Raw genomic sequence first — 19,144 nt, 5'->3', positions numbered from 1 at the left:
TTTATAAATTTTATGCTCCCACTGTTTTGACATTTTCATTACCCTCTAGTGAAAAACGGGAAACTCCTTTCCTCAGTAGGTATGTAAGGTCCAATTAGCCAATCATGATCCCGAATAATATCAGTCAATCATAATTCCTAAAAGGTAGTTTCCAATTGCATCTCCATGCAACCCTTACGTAAACTTTTGTCTCACGCTTGATTAGGACCCAATAATATGACGTCGTTCATCTTTACTTGTCAAGCCTTACCCATCGATATTGAACCTTAATGGACGGTCACCATGAGTTCCCTGAATGATATGAGACGAAATCATGGGAGTTCCACGTAATTCACATCACCATGTCAATGGAAGTCACAGCTTTCTGGCGTCCAAGCCCCCCCCCCCCCCCCCCCCAATAATATTAGCCGAGAATTGACCACGGGTAGCGTTCATCATGCATCCATTGTCGATGGAAGACATGGAAATTATAAAAAAAACTTTATAATTTCCCTTTTCGGGCTTCATATAAATTTTGAATCTTATTCAAAATTAGGGTTTTTAATTTTGAAAAGGTCTCATCATTAATTTTAAAAGCTCGCCATGTTTGTTTATATGTTTGCCGAATTCATGAAACTTTGTTATTATAAAATAATAACGCGCATACTCATTATTTATAATATATCATACATATATTATAAACATTAAATTAACAAGGATGATCAATCTCCCTGTAAGGCCCGGGATTATTTAATTTTAATCCGAGAATATTTAATTTGGGAATATATAGAGTTTAGAATTAAATTCTAATATTCTTAAATGAATAAGAATTGAAATTGAATTAAATCGCTTTTTTGGGGACTGAATTGCAAATAGCCAAAAGTTCAGGGACTAAACTGCAATTTGGCTAATATTTATCTCAAATTATAATGATATTCAGCCATTTCAACGTGTTCAGCAGAAAAAAGGGCAGAAAATCAGCTGAACCATCCTCAACACCATTTTTGTCCCGTTCAAGCTCTGATAACTTGCGCTCCGGTTGTCAGAAATTCCGAATAAATATATATCTGCGATCACCGCTCCGAGACCTTCGTTTTGGTACAAGTTTCATTCATCTTTCTCATACTTTATTTTTATGTTGAAGATGGGTTGATATTCTTTTTGGTTATATATGTGATTGAGCTGGTACCGGTTACGTATTCGCAGACGGTTCGGAAAAAGACTATCGTTCGGATTTTATACGATTTTAGCAAGCAAAATTCGAACCCTATCATATCTGATTATGATTATTTTCGAGTTATGTGTGATGATATGTTAGAGAGAATGAGTTATATGGATTGTTGGATCGATTGTGATATTGTTTGGATTGCCGGTTGGAGCCGTTACGCCGTCGATTCGCAAAATGTCAAGACTTTGATATTATTGATTAAAAGGAGCATGGTTTGAGTTGCATCTGATCTTGTTAGTTATGGATATGTTATTTCTCAGCTTTCATTCGAAGATTGACGACTCGAGAATCCCGATTCGAACCGAGAAGGAGTTGAAGCAAGGTTTGCTAGCATTGTATTTGAAATGAAGTTGAGAAGCTAAGCAGATTTTGCCATGTTGTTGTTGATTGTATTTACAGATTTGACGTCCTTTCAGACTCGACATCGAAAGGTATAAATGACAGCTATCCAGATGGGATAGAACCCTCGAGATAGCTATTATTCTCGAGTAAATCACATACGTTCTTGCTATTGTTTTGTTATGTGCTTCTATGTGATTTATATGAGTTTTGATGCTTTGTTTGATTATGTGATTACATGTTCAAGATGTTTTACAGTATTTAATGCATACAGCTTATGTTGCATTCATCTTGAACTCCAGCCTGTAAAGCATAAAGGACATATTAGCCTAGAGTGCGAAATGACGTTTGGAGAATTATAGTTGAGTGGCATGGATTGCAGCCTTCTCTTTCAGAGCCAGAAGACTCTCTATAATTGCACCAAAGTCATAGGATTAAAATACTTGATGCCGCCTCGATTGGGAGTGTCGGCGGTTTGATAGTTATTTTATTTCTCGGGATCCCAAAGAACTAAGCTTTATTGATATCAGCTTTGATAGCCTATTCTTCAAACATGCATTGCATTTATTTTATAGCAGTAGATGAGATGCTATTGTTATTGCATGTTTGTTATTTATACTGGGATTTTATTCTCACCGGAGGTATCCGGCTATTGCTTTGTTTTGTATGTGTGCATGGCAATAGGTGGGGCAGGAGCTGATCAGAAAAGACAAGGATAGCTCGAGATAGAGTCTTAGCATGTGAGGACACGGGTTGTAGCAGCAAGACATGTACTTTGAGTGGATAAACATGTTAGAAAAGGATACAATAATGTTGTATAAGTTGTTAACTACATGTGTAACTTGTGTAGGAAAGCTTATCAGATGTTATTAGATTGCATGTTTATTATTTTGGAGCTTGTATCAAAGTATGTGGATGTATGTTTCAAGTTTGACAGCAAAAATCTTTCTTGCATTTTCTGGAAAATGTAGCCCGCTCGATCGGTAGAAGTTCGCCGATCGAGCGAGGCCCTTATTTTGCAAGGCAGAGAAATCAAGTTTTGTTGCCCACTCGATCGGTAGAAATTCACCGATCGAGCGAGGCCAAGAATTCCCTCGACCCGAGAGCTTCTAGTTTGAGCTCGCTCGATCGGGCAACTTTCGCCGATCGAGCGAGACACTGTAGCTTTTAAAAAAAAAATATTTTTAGCTCTTGGTTCTTTATATCCTTTGTGTACTTGATTCATTGTTGTTTATACTAAATTGCCCTAAGATAAGATTAGCAACCCGGGTCCTCACAACAGGTGGTATCAGAGCATAAGTTTCTGGATTTAGATAGAAGTTGATGAGCGGGGTAGATTGAGTCTGTCTGATTGTTTGATATCACATGAGATTACATGTTGTATCTGATTATGTGCACTATATGCTTGCATGCTTTATATTTCAAGATTTATATGATTGCATGATTATGTGCTTTCATTGCTACTGCATGCTATATATGCAATTGTATTCCAGAGTATCCTCAGTCAGAACCGGAATTCTCATGAGAATGCATGAGAATGCTTATTAGAGAAGGATGGAATAAATTGCTGCATATGATATTGTTTATGCACTAATCTGTTTGACAATCAGATATGCCTCCTCGTAAAGCACCGGCCATTAGACAGCCATTAGTGGTTCCTCCAGCTGAACCAGCACTAGTACCACCGCCAGTTGTTGAAACCCAAAATGCACAGGGTAGTACATTTTCTGATCCTTTGGATCATACTGCTACTCCAATGGAGACGTTACTGAAGCGATTTCAGTCATTCAAACCGCCAAAATTGAAAGGAACAGAAAACTCAGTTGATTGTGAAAATTGGCTTGAAGATATAGAACAGCTGTTTGAATCACTCGACTATACCGATGATCGTCGTATCCGACTGGTAATACATCAACTTCACGATGTTGCTAAAAATTGGTGGATTACTACAAAACGGGCATTAGAACAACGAGGTACGATTATCACCTGGACTGTTTTTAAAACTGAGTTCTATCAACGTTTCTTTCCAGTCTCCTACAGGAAGGATAAGGGTGCTGAATTTGCCAATCTAAGGCAAGGTAATTTGAATATTGAAGAATATGTGGCCAAATTTTCAAGTCTTTTGAAGTTTGCACCACATATAGCAGCTACTGATGAAGCAATGGCAGATAAGTTTATCAATTGCCTCAATCCCGATGTGTTTACTTTGGTGAATAGTGGACGACCAAATACTTTTGCTGACGCTTTGAACAAAGCTAAGGGAGCAGAAGCAGGTATATTACGACAACGAGGAACACCGTTCATTCCCCAGCCATTTCCACAGCTTGTATCAGCATCAGTTCCACAGAATCCGCCACAGTTTCAGCAACCATCTCCTAGATTTGAGAGAGGAAGCAGTGGCAAAAAGGATTCTCGTTTCAAGCCTAAAGGGAAACAGTTTAAGCGGGCAGGTAGTAGTTCTTCCAGTTCTAGTGGACAGAGAGTTTGGTACAGGTAAGAGAACTGGTGAATCAGGAGTGTTTTGTGGTAAGTGTGGTGGACGACATGCTATCGATCAGTGCAAAGGTGTGTCAGGTAATTGCAATATTTGTCGCCAACCAGGTCACTATGTCAAAGTATGTCCCCAACGAGCTATGGGTGAAAGTTATTCTCGACCAACACCTCAGGCAGAAAGACAATCAGTGCATTCATTCCAGCCTCAGCAACAGACCAGAGTAGGAGGAAGCCAGACTATGACTCAACCTCCTAGACAACAGGCTCGAGTATTTGCACTTACTGAGGAACAGGCTCAGGCCGCACCTGACGATGTCATAGTAGATAACTGCTCTATTTATGGTTATCCTGCCTATGTTTTGATAGATACAGGTGCATCACATACATTCATCTCTGAAAAATTTGTTATGATGCATTCGTTATCGTCTGAGCCATTTGCCTACTGTTGTTTCTATTTCTTCACCTTTGGGTGAAGGTATTATCTCTGTTCGAATGATTCGAAATTGTGCTTTGCAATATGACGGGAATGTGATTGATATAGATTGTATAGTACCTAGATTATCAGATTTCAATTGTATTGTTGGTATAGACATGTTAACCAAGTACAGGGCAACTGTAGATTGTTTCCAGAAAGTGGTTCGATTTAGACCAGAAATGGCATCTGAATGGAAATTCTACGGTAAGGGTTCTCGAGCCAAGATCCCTTTGATATCTATGTTATCTATGACCCGTTTATTGCAGAGAGGGGCGGAAGGATTTCTGATTTATGCAGTCGATGTATTGAAATCCAGTCCAGCAGTAACAGATATTCCAGTTGTATATGAATTTGCTGATGTATTTCCTGATGAAATTCCTGGTTTACCTCCAGTCCGAGAGATAGATTTCAGTATTGATTTAATGCCAGGAACGCAACCAATATCCAAAGCTCCTTACAGAATGGCACTTATTGAATTGAAGGAGTTGAAGGATCAACTGGAAGATTTGTTGGCTAAGGGGTACATTAGTCCAAGCATTTTACCTTGGGGCGCTCCGGTACTGTTTGTACGAAAGAAAGATGGTTCCATGCGCTTATGTATTGATTATCGTCAATTGAACAAGGTAACAATCAAAAATAAATATACATTTCCTAGAATAGATGATTTGTTTGACCAGCTACAGGGTTCAGTTATCTATTCTAAGATTTATTTACGATCCGGATATCATCAACTGAGAGTACGAGATGAATATATTCCAAAAACTGCTTTCAAAACAAGGTATGGACATTATGAATTCATTGTCATGCCTTTTGGTTTAACCAATGCTCCTGCAGTATTTATGGGATTGATGAATCAGGTATTTCAAAAATATTTAGATGATTTTGTCATTATCTTCATTGATGATATCTTGATATATTCCAAGAATGTGGATGATCATGCTGAACATCTCAGAATCATTTTACAGACGTTGAGAAATGAGAAATTATATGCCAAGTTATCGAAATGTGAATTTTGGTTGCAGAAAGTTGTGTTTCTTGGGCATATTATTTCAGGTGATGGGATTTCAGTGGATCCAAGCAAGGTCGAGGCTATTTTGAATTGGCCTAGACCTACATCAGTGCCAGAAATACGGAGTTTTATGGGCTTGGCAGGTTATTATAGACGCTTTATCAAAGATTTTTCCAGCATTGCAAAGCCTATTACGCAATTGACACAGAAAAATAAGCCGTATGTCTGGACTAAAGCTTGTGAAACTAGTTTCTTGGAATTGAAGAAGAGGCTTACAAGTGCACCTGTCTTGACGATTCCATCAGGTACGGGTGATTTTGTTGTATACTGTGATGCTTCTCGCAAGGGTCTGGGTTGTGTGCTCATGCAGCGAGGGCATGTTATTGCTTATGCTTCAAGACAGTTAAAGCCACACGAGACTTGATATCCTATCCATGATTTGGAGCTTGCCGCTATTGTCTTTGCATTGAAGATATGGCGACATTATTTATATGGTGAGAAGTTTGAAATCTTTTCAGATCACAAAAGTTTGAAATATCTGTTTTCGCAATCAGAATTTAATATGAGACAGAGTAGATGGCTTGATTTATTGAAAGATTTCGATTGCGAGATTAAATATTATCCAGGAAAATCTAATGCAGCTGCAGACGCCTTAAGTAGAAAGGTATGTTCTTTATCCTTGTCTACGATAGTGTATCTCAATTGGTGGAAGATTGTTGTATTTCTGGATTAATATTTGAAACAGATATGCGACCTATTCGTGTTTGTGCTATAAGAGTTGAGCCAGAACTGTTAATGAGACTCAAAGAAGCACAGAAAGAGGATCAGAATATTCAGAATTCTATTGCTATGGTCAGATCTGGTCATCAATCTGAATATCAGGTCAGTGCTGATGATGTTTTATATGTGAATAACAGACTTGTTGTTCCAGATGTTTCAGACTTGAAACAGCAGATATTGACAGAGGCTCACAGCAGTCGATTCAGTATTCATCCTGGTGGCAGGAAAATGTATAATGATATGAAGACACAGTATTGGTGGAAACAGATGAAAGTAAATGTCATAGATTTTGTGTCTAAATATTTGAATTGCCAACAGGTAAAAGCAGAAAAAAAGAAAACAGGTGGTCTATTTCAGAGTTTATCAGTTCCAGAATGGAAATGGGATCACATTTCCATGGATTTTGTTACACAGCTACCACGTTCATCCAGAGGGTGCGATGCCATTTGGGTGATTATCGATCGTTTGACGAAATCAGCATGTTTTATTCCGTACAGAATGACGTACAGACATGATCAGATGGTAGGGATCTACGTCAGAGAAGTGGTAAGATTACATGGTGTGCCTAAATCTATCGTTTCAGATCGAGACCCTAGATTTACATCACACTTTTGGCATAGCTTGCAACAAGCTCTTGGTACTCAATTGCATCTGAGTACAGCTTATCATCCTCAAACAGATGGACAGTCAGAGCGGACTATCCAAACACTTGAGGATATGTTGAGAGCTGTAGTACTAGACTTTGGTACTAATTGGCAAGATTCATTAGCACTTGCAGAATTTTCTTATAATACTAGCTATCAGACGAGTATTGAGATGGCTCCTTTTGAAGCATTGTACGGAAAGAAATGCAGATCACCGTTGTATTGGGATGATATCTCAGACGTACCAGATGTTGGGCCAGATATGATCCGAGAAATGACAGAAAAAGTGAAGCTTATACAGAAAAGAATGAAAACAGCTCAAGACAGACAAGCAAAATATGCAAATATCAGACGACGACCTCTATCTTTTGATCAGGGAGACAGAGTGTTCTTGAAGATTTCTCCGTTTAGAGGTACAGTCAGATTTGGCAAGAGAGGAAAGTTATCTCCATGTTTTATTGGTCCGTATGAGATTATCGAGAAGATAGGCGATCTTGCTTATCGACTCGCTCTTCCTCCATCTTTGTCTGATATTCATGACGTATTCCATGTCTCTATGCTGCGAAAGTATCAGCCTGATCCTTCCCATATTCTTCAGCCTGATGAAGCTGAACTTGACAAGACTTTCAGTTATTTTGAGCAGCCTATTCAGATTCTTGATCGCAAAGATAAACAGCTCAGAAATAAGACAATTCAGCTAGTCAAGATTCAGTGGAGTCGACATGGCACTGAAGAAGTGACTTGGGAGACTGAGTCAGACATGAGACAGAGATTTCCAGAGTTGTTTCATTGATGTGAGTTCTTATTCTGCTTTATGTTATTTTCTTATCTTATGTGTATACAGATTGTCTATACAGCTTGCTTATGATTTCGAGGACGAACTCATGTCTTAGTGGGGGAGAAATGTAAGGCCCGGGATTATTTAATTTTAATCCGAGAATATTTAATTTGGGAATATATAGAGTTTAGAATTAAATTCTAATATTCTTAAATGAATAAGGATTGAAATTGAATTAAATCGCTTTTTCGGGGACTGAATTGCAAATAGCCAAAATTTCAGGGACTAAACTGCAATTTGGCTAATATTTATCTCAAATTATAATGATATTCAGCCATTTCAACGTGTTCAGCAGAAGAAAGGGCAGAAAATCGGCTGAACCATCCTCAACACCATTTTTGTCCCGTTCAAGCTCCGATAACTTGCGCTCCGGTTGTCAGAAATTCCGAATAAATATATATCTGCGATCACCTCTTCGAGACCTTCATTTTGGTACAAGTTTCATTCATCTTTCTCATACTTTATTTTTATGTTGAAGATGGGTTGATATTCTTTTTGGTTATATATGTGATTGAGCTGGTATCGGTTACGTATTCGCAGACGGTTCGGAAAAAGACTATCGTTCGGATTTTATACGATTTTAGCAAGCAAAATTCGAACCCTATCATATCTGATTATGATGATTTTCGAGTTATGTGTGATGATATGTTAGAGAGAATGAGTTATATGGATTGTTGTATCGATTGTGATATTGTTTGGATTGTCGGTTTGTAGCCGTTACGCCGTCGATTCGCAAAATGTCAAGACTTTGATATTATTGATTAAAAGGAGCATGGTTTGAGTTGCATCTGATCTTGTTAGTTATTGATATGTTATTTCTCAGCTTTCATTCGAAGATTGACGACTCGAGAATCCCGATTCGAACCGAGAAGGAGTTGAAGCAAGGTTTGCTAGCATTGTATTTGAAATGAAGTTGAGAAGCTGAGCAGATTTTGACATGTTGTTGTTGATTGTATTTACAAATTTGAAGTCCTTTCAGACTCGACATCGAAAGGTATAAATGACAGCTATCCAGATGGGATAGAACCCTCGAGATAGCTATTATTCTCGAGTAAATCACATACGTTCTTGCTATTATTTTGTTATGTGCTTCTATGTGATTTATATGAGTTTTGATGCTTTGTTTGATTATGTGATTACATGTTCAAGATGTTTTACAGTCTTTAATGCATACAGCTTATGTTGCATTCATCTTGAACTCCAGCCTGTAAAGCATAAAGGGCAGATTAGCCTAGAGTGTGAAATGACGTTTTGAGAATTATAGTTGAGCGGCATGGATTGCAGCCTTCGCTTTCAGAGCCAGAAGACTCTCTATAATTGCACCAAAGTCAGAGGATTAAAATACTTGATGCCGCCTCGATTGGGAGTGTCGGCGGTTTGATAGTTATTTTATTCCTAGGGATCCCAAAGAACTAAGCTTTATTGATATCAGATTTGATAGCCTATTCTTCAAACATGCATTGCATTTATTTTATAGCAGTAGATGAGATGCTATTGTTATTGCAGGTTTGTTATTTATACTGGGATTTTATTCTCACCGGAGGTATCCGGCTATTGCTTTGTTTTGTATGTGTGCATGGCAATAGGTGGGGCAGGAGCTGGTCAGAAAAGACAAGGATAGCTCGAGATAGAGTCTTAGCATGTGAGGACACGGGTTGTAGCAGCAAGACATGTACTTTGAGTGGATAAACATGTTAGAAAAGGATACAAGAATGTTGTATAAGTTGTTAACTACATGTGTAACTTGTGTAGGAAAGCTTATCAGATGTTATTAGATTGCATGTTTATTATTTTGGAGCTTGTATCAAAGTATGTGGATGTATGTTTCAAGTTTGACAGCAAAAATCTTTCCTGCATTTTCTGGAAAATGTAGCCCGCTCGATCGGTAGAAGTTCGCCGATCGAGCGAGGCCCTTATTTTGCAAGGCAGAGAAATCAAGTTTTGTTGCCCGCTTGATCGGTAGAAATTCACCGATCGAGCGAGGCCAAGAATTCCCTGGACCCGAGAGCTTCTAGTTTGAGCTCGCTCGATCGGGCAACTTTCGCCGATCGAGCGAGACACTGTAGCTTTTAAAAAAAAATAAAAATTTTTTTAGCTCTTGGTTCTTTATATCCTTTGTGTACTTGATTCATTGTTGTTTATACTAAATTGCCCTAATATAAGATTAGCAACCCGGGTCCCCACACTCCCCAATACTATTTGGCCCGTGTGAGCCAAACACGGGCCTAGGTCCAATCCTAGGAAATGCACGGGATGCAAATGCAACAATTACATAAGCTTTCAATATTTACATGTCTTGGATCTTCATAATTCATCATGGCTCACCATCTTCCAATCTTGATCTTCCACTATCAAATATTTTACATTAAAATATCCATGACAAATAGGGATACATCTCATGGGGTGGAAACGAGCTATAAACCAAGCGCACTTTAAATTTGATAATTATTACAACTCATTCAACACAAAATATCCTAGTATACACCTAAAAAATTGAGTTTGGGCTTTGATCATCCTTCATGCATAATATCACATATCATACACCATCAATTAATTATCACAATAATCAATTGATCAAATATTATGTATCTTGGTCCAATCACTAACCGCCACACTTATAAATTAAATTAACAAAATAAACAAACACCTTTGTTTACTTTCCAATTAATTTATTTATAACCGAATTTTTTGTAAATCACCATTTACTATAAATAATCAAAGTCACACTTTAATTATTTATTTCATGAGAAAATACATACTTTATAAAATTTCATTTTTCACAAAAATCAACTATTACAATTTTAACAACCTAGGGCCGTTGACACTTGGATATCCCAAAACACTTTTGGAAACCCTAGTCGTCAAAGTCGTTGCCGGAGCTCCGTCGCCGGATTTTGGCCATCCAAAAATTATTATTATTTTAATAAAACAAGCAGCCCGTAGGCCGCCCTAATCGCCCCTCAGGCAGCCAACGGGCTGCCCAAAAAGACCCCCAAAATTTTTTTCAAAACAACCCCTAAGTTTATGGAAATGATTTTCTCATGCGGTTAGAAATTGTCCTCAACATAATATTCAACAAATGCTACACAATAAAGAGCAACCTAGGCTCTGACACCACTTGTTGGATCGATTCTCTTGTGCCCTGAAGCGCAACGAAAGTTTAAAATTTTATGTAAAACTGAGCACATGTGTAGCATTCAAAAATATTAAACATATATAGGGTGTTTAAGATATTTTTACCTATCAATCTCAAAATATTGATTTATGGCTCCAACCAAGTTGTGAATAACTTAGCTCTTGAAATGGTAGACACTATCTACAAGCTTCCAAGAGCACACCTTGCTCAAAAGGATTCAACCCTCCAAGAACACACCTTGTTTGAAATTGACTCTCTTCTTCCAATTAGGTCCACGACTAGTCAAACTAGATCCACACTAAATATGCACTAGAATATTTAGTGAATTTTTCATTGAGATTTTTCTTTGCCTTTTCTCCCAAGTTGAAAGACAAAATATGGAGAATAATATGTGTAGTGTTCGGCCACTTGAGAAAAATTGAGAGGAATATTGATTGTCTTGGTACATAAAAAATGTGTTATGACAAAAGACAAAGAATGCATGGAAAAAGTAAAATCATGCATAAAAAAGTGTGCACTTTGTCTTTAACCCTTCATATTCATTCTATCTCATGTATTGTATATATATTATATGTCAAACATATATATATATATATATATATAAATGGCCCATGAACTTAATATTTAATTAATTATCAAACTCAAACCCATTTAAGTTTAATCAATTAATTAAATCCAACTTGAACTCATGCAAGCCCACTAGTATAATAATTTTTTTTAACATTATTTCTATTTGGGCTCTACAAGACCCAATAGTGTTTAATTAGTTCTACACTTGAATTAATTTAATTATTTGGACTTTACAAGGCTCACTAATATTTAATTAATTCAACACTTGAATTAATTTAATTAAGTTCATAATAATAATTTCGAAAATCACCATTTTCAAAATTAATTATTTTATTCAAGTCAAATTTTAATCTTGAAACACATTCACAAATTAAAAGTTACTTTCCCATTTATTCTCCTTTATAAGTCATAATTCTAATTTATTTCACTTATAAACTCCTTTATAAATTGTTCAACACATTGAACTAATTTTATTCTCAACGGGATCTAGAAATCTAGTACTTGTGTGACCCTCAATGGTTCATTGATACAACTAGCAGTGGGTTCACATCTCCATGTGATTCGGGATCAACAAGTCTCTTATTTGAGCATACCCTATATAGCTCCATTCTTATTTATCAACTCCTTGATAATAAGAACGTCAGAAAACTCAAGTATGATAGTACCCAACCAATCATGTTAAACGTCAAGCAGCATCACTTACATGAATCCCTAGGCATCAAATGATAGTGCCTGCAAGAACCATTCAATTATGGTTAGCGTACAGTACGGTCCTTTCAACTCATATATCCCGATCGATTCGACAACCATTGGTTTATCGAGAGTTGTGATTGAATCAATAACTATGTGTCAAGTCGTAGTTGCATCGAATGTGTAATTCAAGAAACCCCTTTCTTAATTACCACCTACTCTGATCAGAGATTTCAACCTAGATATGCATGAGATCACATAGGATATCCATACCCATAGGTAAGCGGTGAATCCCCAACTACAATGCATTGACTCTTATATATTTCGACACAACACCCAACATTGCCACCTGATGACCCCAGTTGAGTCGGTAAACAAGTCAAAGTAAAGCTCTAGCATATAGAGTCTCCATGTTGTCCCGGGTCATAAGGACTAATGGTGTACAACCATAAACTAGGACTATTCCACTCGATAAGTGAGAACCACTTGGAAAGTCCTTTAGGGAGGGTTGTTCAGTGGACTCTACAAGAAGCACCTATTTGCATGTTTGGACATCACCATGTCCCCTACCAATGAAACATGGTACTCACATTGAAAATACTAGTCTCAATCTCGAGCGTCCTTTATCCTTATTTGTGGTTGCTGAATCGACTAAGAACAGTTTAGAATATACAGTATTCCAAATATGAGTTTCATGATAGTTATCACATGACCATCTCATATTCTTTCTACTATTTTTATATTCAAGGGCTTTATCTATGAAGCTAGCATGGGTATACAGATAAAGGTGTGCCAAATTAAATAATGTCAAATATTATAAAATAAAGATTGTCATACAAGAGTTCTCTCAAGAACCATCGGCCAACACTTGGCTCGACGGGCACCTACTTTAACAGTTGTAACACCTTCGATAACATCTGAATTTCCAGAAATTTCAGGCAGATCATCAACTTCATCTTCGGCAGTCTTCTTCTTCAGATCTGCAAAGTCATCAAAAACAATATTAATATACTCAAAAATTGTTCTAGTTCTTAAGTTAAACATCCTCTAAGCTCGAATATTAAAATCATATCCGAAGAATAAACATTTATCACTCTTTGCATCAAACTTAGCAAGATGGTCTCTATCATTCAAAGCATAACATGCACAGCCAAATACATGAAAGTACTTAAGTTTTGGCATCTTTCCCATGAGAATTTCATAGGTTGTCATAGTAGAACTATTCCTCAAGTATACTCTATTTGAAATGTGACATGCTGTATTTAAGGCTTCTGCCCAAAAACGTTTTGAAATATTTTAGAACTCAACATCACTCTTGCCATCACTTGCCAAATTCTGTTCTTTCTTTTGGCAATTTCATTCTGTTGTGGAGTTTTAGGAGCAGAAAATTCATGAGAAATATCTTTCTTGTCGCACAAATTTTCAAAAAAAAAGTTTTCGAACTCATTACCATGATCAGTGCAAATTCTGACAACCTTCAAGTTGTGAAGATTAACAATCTTGTGAGAAATTTTTTAAACACATCAAATGTATCTGATTTTTCTCTCAAAATATTTACCCACGTTTATCTTGAAAAATCATCAACACAAACAAATGAGTATTTCTTACATCCAAAGCTTTCCACGTCCATTGGACCCATCAAGTTCATATGTACAAGCTCAAGACACCGTGTTGTCTCAGATGTTGACAATATCTGGTGCGACACCCTGGTTTACTTTCTTTTTTTACATGCCTCACATACAAATGGAATTCCAGATTTTAAATCATGCATACCTCTAACAACATCAAGTCTACTTAAGTTCTTCAGTGTATTGAAGTTTTCATGACCCCACTTTTGATTCCAAAGGTTGAATTCATCCACCTTTGTATGCCCAAGTTGGTAGCAATTATCAGATGATATTGTACCTGTCATGACACACATGTTAGAACTATCAAAAACCTTGCACAATTTTTTATCAAACTGCACATGAAAATTATCATCACAAAGCTGGATAATGTTTATTAGATTTGCAGTCAGTCCTTCAACATGTAGCACGTTGCGAAGTTTAGGCAATCCAGCAACGTCTAGTGTGCCATTTCCAACGATATTTCCCTTTGATCCTCCTCCATGAGTCACTTTCCCACTCTTTTGTTCAACATAATCTGTGAAAAACTTCCTAGAACCTGTCATATGACGTGAGATTCCACTATAAAAGTACCAAGCACCTGAAACATTAGTTCTCAAAGCAGTATAGATCATATAACAATGAATATCAACCATTGGTACCCAAACCTTTCTTACAGTATATCTGTTCTTAGAGATGTTGCGTGAGATGTTGGGCAACATCTTAGACAACACCTTAGATGCAGACCTCTGTCTATATTCTTCCTGCAACTTAAAACAATAGGATTTGATATGACCAGGTCTATGAAAGTAGTGGCACACAAACTTACATTTTCTTCTAGGATTTTTAGGAACAGTAGGTTGTGGCTTTGATTTAGGTAGATCGGTTGATGTGGAATTTTTGGGTGAGCTCACTTTACAAATACTTTTCTTGACAACCACAGGAGTTTTTGAAGTTTCACCAACTTCAAACTTACTGTTTTCAAAGCCTAATCCTGTCTTACCATCTTTTCCCATCATGAGCAAAGAATTAAGCTTGTTTGTTCTTGAGTTGAACTTGGCCAGTGTGGCCTTAGCTTTCCCGAGTTATTCCTTTACCTGACACAATTCCATGTTCTTCTTACTCAGCACAACTTCATGTCTTGACGCATCAGCCTTCAAGTCAGTATTTTGTTTTGAAAGAATAGTATTCGTCTTATTTCTTTCAGTCCAGTCAGCATACAGCTCTTCATATAGCATTCTCACATCTTCTAGAGACATTCTTTCATCACCTGCAATAGAATTATTCTCATCATCAACAGTAGAAGAATTTAAACATACTGACCTTTGGGAGATGTTGCGGCCAAGTGTTGCAACACCTGTGGCAACACCTAAAGAATTGACTTGTAACAGCTTCTTTCATTCAATAAATTATGTTAGGGTTGTGTGGCTTTCTTCTTCATTATGTTCTTCATCTTCATCAGATTCTTCATCACTCAAAGATGTGATCATCCCATTTCGAATCCTATTTTCAAATTCATTAGCATAATGACCATAGCCTTGACATTCATGACATTGTACCGAGTCAATCTTTTTTGCAGTAGCCTTTTTCTTTCCTTCCAGCATAAGTCGAGGCTTTTGAGGATCAGGAAACTTCCTTGGTGATTGTTCAGACCCGCCTATTCTTAGAGTTTTGTTAGCAGCCGGAAAAAGTGGAGCTTTGAGTTTCTGATCGGTCTTCTTTGTCTCCCTCATCTTTTTCAGATAATCACCAAACTTATTAGTGATGAGTGAGATCGAGTCATCTCCCAAATCTGATTCAAATACTTCTTGGGGTTTGAAGAATGAGTTTGTTGTTGTTGAATCCATAATATTCCTGAAAAAATTAATCCAGAATCAGCTCGTAGTGTATCAAGAGTAGGATCTGATGCTACTTGTAAGGAATATATGGTTGCTAACAAAATTAGATTTAGATGTTGTCACTAGATAATGAAAACATCTGGCATAACATGCAGCGAAAATATTAAAAGCGTAAATAAAACACGCAATAAATAAATAAACACACTTGAATAATTAAGCACAAGTACAAAATACTCGTGCAGTGTCTCAAGGCAAAAAGCTTCACTATAAAAATAATAAAGAGTTTTACAAAATCTTAAAACTAGTGAATCATCGTCAAAGCAATTTTCTCAAAACATGTGAGAAAATAAATACTAAAGAAACTCCCTTAAACATCTACTCAAGGTAGAATGATGAAAACAACAAAGGAGTTGATCCGAGATGCCCAAACACACAAGAGCAACACTCTTCAATTTTCAATGCTCTCAAACTTTCAACGGCATCAACGAACATGAAATCAGCATCCAACGCTGTAAAACTAGCTTCAAAATTGTTCAAAAAATTCTTCAAAGTTTCACGTTCAAGCTCTCATAAAACCTTTCTGAAGCTCTCGTAATTTAACGTGTAGTCTCTCTTAATAAAGCTCTCTCTCACGTTGATCTCCAATCCCCTTCTTTAATTCAGAGCTCTTGATTTCTCTTGAATGCGTCTCTGAATTTTCTACATGAAAGTTCTCTCTTCTCTTTGTATTTCTCTGCTCTCGCTCTCTCTGTGTATTATATATTCTCCACGCTTCTGCACCACTATCTGTTCGGTTTTTTAAGCGTGAGAAATCTGCATAGATAAGGTAAGTAATTTAAATTAGGAGATTGATTTAAAATTTTAATAAGAGATAGTTTCTCCTAATAATATTAACCCAATCAACGTAATTTAAACATTAAGAATTTATATTCATTCAACTGAAGTCAAGATCATTCCTAGTTTAAAATATATCAAACATTCAGATAGAAAACTTAATATTGAATATCAATCCTAGAAGGGCAAAACACATAAAGATAATCTTTCAAATCATGGAAAGATATTAAGGAATAATTAATACCTTTCAACATGCATAACTTATCCCATTTATGTAAACCATAGCCAAATCACTATAGTTGAATACTGATCAACCAAACACTGGAATCGGAAAATCCCAAAGATCAAAATATTTGAACCACTAATCCTGGTTCTGAACAATTTCCTTATTATAATCCTACGTAATAAAAGCAAACTAAATTCCATATCAATTATACCGAAAATATGTACAATGAAATGACAACTGGTACATCAAAATATCTGGATTCATTAATACATATGATTCAACTTACAAATGAAATATTGTTTACAATAAACCTTACAACAGTATTATTAAAATCCAAATACACATGGAAATCTTACATTCCGTCTACAACCCATAGATCGCACTTGTCTGTGTACCTACTGGGCTTGAACATGAAGTTTCCTGTTTGTATCTACCAACATCAATACATGCATGCTTGACAGACTTTCTTCTGCACGATTATCTACAAGATCTGCCTGCATCCATCACATTATAAATGATCCATTATCCGACAAGATCTTTATGACAATCTCTCCAACTGCTTGTGGAGGATATTCAGAGGAGTGCTATCCGGGTTAAAGTAACATTGATGCAAGCATCACACGTGCCCCAACCAATCCTCTGCCATTGCCACTGACATCTGGTACTCGATCCAAATCTAGGATCCACGCGAGTCTAAATCCTGATATCTCAAACATGATCCTTCTCTCTTGTCCGATTCTGCCGGAAGTCCCATAAATCAAATCTTTGAAGATCATCGAGATGATGATAGTCTTGGGCAAACCTAGATGTCACGGCATCATCACATCTAATGTTCCAATCTTCACTCTACAAGGATAACCCAAATATCCAAGCACTATGTCTCAAAGGCTCATATTGAATGCTCTGATACCAATAAATGCAATAAACGATAATCATAGATAAGCTATGAAAACCAAATAAATACTGGACCGACAGAATACAATCGGTAAAATAAATCCAATTATACAACTCAATTGAAATAAAATCAATATATAACCTAGCTACTACTTGAAAGAGTGGGTGCCCGGTGAGCCAACTTGTGGCTAAGGGCTTTGATGACTCTTTGTATAAACAATCTTTTGTTTAATATAATTTACACCTTTATTAATGGCAATGACTTTATCTTTCTTCATATTGTTATATTGTGATATACTATTGTTGTTTTGATAAAGACCTTGAATATACTATAGTGTATATAAGATGTGGTAGAACATGGGGATGTCTATCATGAAACACATCTTATAGTCACTGTATATTCTAAACTGTTCCTAGTCGATTGAGCCGTCCGAAAATAAGGATAAGGATCGCTCGAGTTTGAGACTAGAATTTGCGATGCAGAGTACCACGTTTCATTGGTAAGGAACATAGAGATGTTCGAAGCATGCAAATGGATATTCATACGATGAATGATCGAACTACCCTATTCGGACTTTCCAAGTGGTTATCACATATCGAGTGGATAAAGTCCGCGGTTTTGGTTGTACACCATTAGTCCTTACTACTTGAAACATCATTGAGACTCTATATGCTAGTATTGTGCTTTGACTCGTTTACCGACTCTATTGGGGTCATCAGGTGTCGGGATTGGGTACAGTTACAACACATATAGGAGTCGATGCTTTGTTGTCAAGGATTCACCACATACTTGCGAGTGTGGATATCCTATGCGATCTGAGGAGATATTAGTGCGACGAATCTCTGGCCAGAGTACATGATGTGTTTTAAGAAATGGTTTCTTAGTAGCACATGCGATGTCAATATTTGATCTTCAAGATGTATTGCATAGTTATCGAATCTCGAACGACTCTCGATTTACCAATGGTTGTTGATTCGATCGGGATATATGGATGAAGGGACCGTACTGTACGCTAACCAAAATCTATTGGTTCTTGCAGGCACTATCAGTGATACCTAGGGAATCATGAGGCGATGTTGCTAGGCGCTCTTACCATGTTTCGATGGGCAAGTCGGAAATTGTTGTTCCGAGTCACAAGGAGTTGTGAGCCCACGGCTAGCTGTATCCCTGAACCATTGAGGGTCACACAGATTAATGGATTTTTAATACCCGTTGAGATAGTTAAATTTAAAGAGTTAAATTTAATGAACAAAGAAGTTGGACTTCTTATTTAAGAGTAGAGGAGTAAGATTTCCTAAAATGACATAGGGATGGGCATTTTTGGAAATCACTGAATTCGGATTCAGAAAAATTTATCTTGACTTTAAAAGGTGCAGAAATGGTTTCTGTGCACATTGGTGAAATCGGTTTATCAATCGGAGTTATGATGAATTTTATATTAATTTCTGAACATGCGGGCTTTGCTTGTCGGGCTTGAACTTATGACTAATGGGCCCTAAGCTGTTAGCGGCCTACATTATAAATAAGTTATTGTAGTACAGAAATTAAACAACACAGGTCACAAAA

This window comes from Henckelia pumila, chromosome 3 (assembly GCF_033568475.1).
Source record: "Henckelia pumila isolate YLH828 chromosome 3, ASM3356847v2, whole genome shotgun sequence".
Taxonomy (NCBI): domain Eukaryota; kingdom Viridiplantae; phylum Streptophyta; class Magnoliopsida; order Lamiales; family Gesneriaceae; genus Henckelia; species Henckelia pumila.
The sequence above is the reverse complement of the archived record's forward strand: the minus strand, read 5'-3'. Positions refer to the sequence as shown.